Source organism: Populus trichocarpa, chromosome 4, assembly GCF_000002775.5.
Source record: "Populus trichocarpa isolate Nisqually-1 chromosome 4, P.trichocarpa_v4.1, whole genome shotgun sequence".
NCBI lineage: Eukaryota > Viridiplantae > Streptophyta > Magnoliopsida > Malpighiales > Salicaceae > Populus > Populus trichocarpa.
Window position 1 is genome coordinate 10160135 of NC_037288.2, and position 5583 is coordinate 10165717.

Genomic DNA, 5583 nt, shown 5'->3' on the forward strand with positions numbered 1-5583 from the left:
TTTATTTATAATTTTTTATTTAAAATATTTTATTTTATTTATATAAATAGAAATTAATTCACATGCATGGATAAGAATTCTATTAATCTTTTTGCTTATTGTTTTTTAATGCTAGTGGAACTTGGATAAAGGAGTAACAATATCCTTTTAGTCAGAAGAAAGAGGTTACCAAGATAATAACCTGGTTTTTTATATAAAAAAAAATCTAAAGATCGAATTTAATAATTTAATATGATTCTATTACTTCATTGTTAGAGTTTTAATAATCAAAATAAAATCTTACTAAAATACTATATATATTGATTTGGGACTATATAATCACAGGATTTGTATATTTTTTAGGAAATAATATTTTATTACATTATAAGAATTTTACTATGTTAGTATTATTGTTATTTAGAAGGTAGGATAAGATTACAAAGTGTTGGGATAAATTACAATAATAGTATTATGTCAAGGGTATAATAATCTATTCAAAGTTTTAAGGGATTTCAGGCTTTTATATATAGTTATGGATTGTAAAATTAATAAATTTTATTACATTTAAAAATCTTGATTAGTTTGATAAATTAATGCATATAATGTTTAAGAAGTTACATTCCCAAACCAATACTATTTTAAAAAATCATACTATTTTTTTAAAAAGGTTAACAACTTATAAATATTAATTTTCAGTTTATTTTTTATAATACAATCAAACACTAAAATGTTTTCTAACTCTTTCATGACCAAACATCTAATTTTCTGAATCATTTTCTATAAAATTCACTTTCCCGCAACAAATAGATTTTTTTTTTGGATAATCATCGAAAGTATATTGAAAAGACAATAAAACCAATAGTCAAATTGAAATACAAGGATATATATAAAAAAAAAACAGATTTAGAAAAAAAAGAGAAAAAAATTGATCTACTACAACAAACAATAAAGAGACTACCTGAGATTTCTTACTACACTACAATTTGATGCCAACAGAAGATCTTAAAAGGTCATTTCCTGTATAAATAAAATTTGAATCTAGAATATACAATCAAATAACAATCCAATAAAGGCTGATGGAAAAACAATCAAACAAATTTATAATTCCCTTCTCAAAAATAATTTTGAGTATGCAACAAATGGATCTTAAAACTTATTCTTTTGTTGGAATGGGTTTATCAAATTTTCTTTATCTTAAAATGGATTTTCATTTTTTCTCCTTTTTTTTAGAGTGATTTTATAATTTTTCAAAATCAACTTCAGGCGTTTTTTCTTTGTCATAAAGAGTAATCTAATGAATTATCGAAGAAAATAAAAACTTACAAGGATTATTGCTTGATTTTAAAACTAAAGGACATACTGGAGAACAAGCTGTATAAACAGTAAACAATATTGATAATTTTTTTTTTAATGATTTAGATGCTAACATTGCATTATAGCTTGACTGGTTGGCGCGTGGGGCTAAGAAGAGGTCACAGATTCAAGTTACGGTGGGTAATATTTTCTGCATTGTGACAAATAACATGTAATCTTTTGTATTATTCTTTTTTCTTTATATATATATATATATATATATATATATATAAAGGTCCACCCCTTATAAACGGAAAAAAATATACAGTTATGGGCGGGCAGGCTTGCCTCAGCCCCCTCATTTGAGCTTTTTTTTGTAACTTGTCTATGGCTATTGTTTTTGTTTTTATTGGCCCTTTGGTTGTTCCCTCTTCTCTGCCTTTTCTTCTTTTTCTTTTTTATTTTATTTTATTCTTTATTATTATTTTTTTATGAAATTTTTGTAAACCTAAAGAGATTTCCTGCAAGAATTCTTTCTTTTTACTTTATTTCTGAGACTGAATATCTATATACATAGCAGTTTACAGCCTTACTAGCTGTCTTTGGAAAGAAATCAACTACCTTCCCATAACAATCGGGATTTACATATGTCGCGGGTGCGCGGCGTCGCGGCGAAAATTCCACTTTTTAGAATCTAGGAAGTGTGTATGGTATCTATCTGGCAAATATGGAGAGACAAGAAAATATTGTCTTTTGTTGGTAGGAAAATGGAATGGGAGTCGCCACCTAGTATTTTGGTCACTAGGAACCCGAACTGGTCTCAGAGATTGGGTACGGGGACTGGTTGCGTAAAGGGAAGGTATTAGCACCCCAAATACGCCCTACCTAAGGTAAGCTGCATTGTTTATTTGTCTGATAAAATTCAAGGTCTCGTTGTGTTTCCTAGTTGTTGGTCCGTCTATGGTTCAAGAAAAGTCCTCCTCAATAAGGAGGTCCTTATCTTATCGGGTAACCTAATCCTTTTAACGTCTATATATGTTGGTCCGTCTATGGTTAAAGAAAAGTCCTCCTCAATAAGGAGGTCCTTATCTTAAGGGGTAAAACCTAACCGTTCTAACGTCTATGAAAAACCATATTTTTAATATCAGGAATACGTCTTACGTATAAATTCGTAATCCCATGTACAAATAGAAAACAAAAAGATTTTTAGCATTTTTGAAATATTGGCCTAGTTCTCATGGCTTGAATAAACTGGTTATTAAAGCCAAAATGCATGCTAATCCATATATTGTTTTGAAATTTTCTTTGTTGTGTGAAAAATATGATGTTATAATATTTATATATATATATATTGGAGAGACTAGGCCGTATGCATGAAAACAAAATATATTTTTTTTTGTAATTATGTATTTTTTATGTTTTGACGAAAACCGGGTATTTTAATACCGGATTTGTATCTTTACAGTATAAAAATACAAACCGATATTGATCAAAATACAGTAATAAAATTACAATAAACTCACATATTTTTTGAAATAATTTTCGAAGAAATTAATTAATTTTTCTATATATATATCAGATATAAATAATACAAACACAATATAATATACATAACATTTAATATATAATTGGGCCGGGCTGGGCCGATCTCGGGCCAAGGGATATTGGGTCAATCTCGGCCCCAAACAAAATCTGTTTTATCATGGGCCGGAACCAGCCCAGCCAGTAGGGCTGGGCTAGGATCAGTCCGGCCCACAGGAGGAAACCACATTGCTGGGCCAGAACCAATCTGGCCTAGCCTAATTAAAAAAAACAAACGGGGGGAATTATTTTCCCCCCTTCCTGCATGCAGAACGCTGCTCGTTCTGCATGCAGGAGACGAAACCAAACAATGTGCAAAGAGGGGGGAGAAGAGCACCTGGCGTGGAGGCGGCGGTGCGTCGCTGGTATGTCGGCGGTGCTGCGGTGGAGGCTGGTGGTTTCACTGGCGTGCACTGGTCCCGGCTAGAAGAAGAAGGAGCCGATTCCTGCAGAGGAGAAGGAAAGCTCTCGGCTGGAGCTGTCGGTGTAACTGAGGAAGGAGCTGCTACTCCGGTTGCTGCTGGGCGTCGCTGGAGGAAGGAAGACTGCTGTTGGCCGGCGAAGAAGCTAGAAGGCGGAGGCTTGCTCCTGTGGAAGCTGTCACTGCTGAGGAGGCCGCGGGAGGCGTTGCTGGGGCTGTTGAAGCTGCGGTGAAGGAGCAGCTGAGGTGAAGATCTGTTGCTGGCGTTGTGTTGATGGGAGGGAGAGGGGACAGTGTTTCTTTGTGACTGCTGGAAGAGAATGAGAGGAAAGGAAGGGGGCTGCCCCGGTTTGGCTTTGCAAGAGGGGGGGGTGTCCTTTGTTGCTGGTTGTTGAGGGGAAGAAGAAAATCAAGGGGAGGGGAGATGTGTGTGTGAGGGCTGTTCGGGTGTGTGTGGGTCTGTGGGGGGGCTGGACTACGGTGGAGAGAAAAAAAGAAAGAAAAAGAAAGGGAAGGCTGTTTGCAGGAAAACCGGGCAGAAAAGCTTATTTTGTGCCAACTTTGAGCTCCCCTTTTGCCAACCCCTTGAGCATGAAAATTGATCCTATTTATAGGGCCGGAAAGAGGGTAATCTGGTCTTCAATCAGAAAAACATCCCAGCCCTTGATTCGACTTGAGTGATTCAAACCGTTGGTTCAAAGTGGGCACCTCGAACTGCCAAGTTTGCAGACTGCCCGAGGTGCACGATTTGGGCCAAAAAACGGAGCTGTTCCAAACCTTTTTGACCCGACCGGACCACTCCCCAGGATAAATGGGTTCCAGGTGGACATGTTGGTGCATGCTTTGTCGGATTTGGGGGCCAAACGAGGCAGAAAACACGTCTGGAAGTCGGCCACTCGGGCAGCTCGGTGGGGAAGAAAATGAACAGTACCGGGCGACGCGTCGCCTGGTTCCTGCCCCTTCTTCCTTTGGCCAAATTTTCAGTTTAGTCCTCCGACTTTCAATTTCGTTCAATATTATTCCCTAATTGACCCTAAAACTTCTGATTTCTTCAATTTGGCCCCCGGATTTTGTTAATTGCAGCCCCTATACTTACGCGCCTTTTCCAATTTGGTCCTTGGTTTCGGATTTCTTCAATTAAGTCCCTAATTGGTCCTTAAACTTTCAATTTCTTCAATTTGGCCCCCGGATTTTGTTAGTTACAGCCCCTATACTTACGCGCCTCTTCCAATTTGGTCCCTGGTTTCGGATTTTCTCAATTAAGTCCCCAATTGGCCCTTAAACTTCAATATTTATGCAATTAGGCCCCTGATTTAACCAAATAAATTCCTAAAAAATATATTTTGGCCCCAGAACTTAAATTTCTTCTAATTAAAGCCCAAATTGACTTAAAAATCACTTTTTCTTATAATCAAATCTCCTATAAATTCATTTAAAAAACCAATTAAGTCCATAAACATCCAAATTTGGGCTTTTCTCCTCAAATTTCAAATTTCCCTTCTCAACAGGGCCCTCCTCCTTTAAAAATATACTGTCCAAAATCCAATCTTTGTATTTTTAACCTCATTGACCAATTTTCCAACCATTTTCTGAGCGCTTCTGCCTCCTGTTATTTTCCTAACCTCCTTTGGCTATATATTTTTTATATATATTTTGTGGGGACCCAAAAATGGGTTACAACAACATAAATAGGAGATATACTAGAATATGACAGCTATAGTTTCTTGTTGTGTGTAGATTTGTACAGCTCACGTCTACACTCCCTCTCAAGTTGGTGAAAAAATGTCTTTGATACCCAGCTTGTCAAGTGAGCTGTGAAAGTTTTTGTTGGAGACAGCTTTTGTAAGCATATCAGCAAGTTGATCCTCTGACCTGACGAAGGGAAAACAAATCACTTTTTCTTCAAGATTCTGTTTGATAAAATGTCGGTCTATCTCAATGTGTTTTGTCCTGTCATGCTGGATTGGGTTCTGAGATATTTCGATTGTGGCCTTATTATCACAATACAAATTCATTTCTGAGTTAGGAGCAAAGCCAATTTCTGAGAGTAGTCTTCTAAGCCATAGAAGCTCACAAAGCCCCTTCGCCATACCTCTAAACTCAGCTTCAGCACTTGACAGTGCTACCACTTTCTGTTTCTTACTTCTCCACGTAACCAAGTTACCTCCGACAAACGTGAAGTATCCTGATGTAGATTTTCTGTCAGACAAGTTTCCTGCCCAGTCAGCATCTGTATAACCTTCAATGTCTAAGTGATCATTCTTGGAAAACATAAGCCCCTTCCCCGGAGCTGATTTCAAGTACCGAAG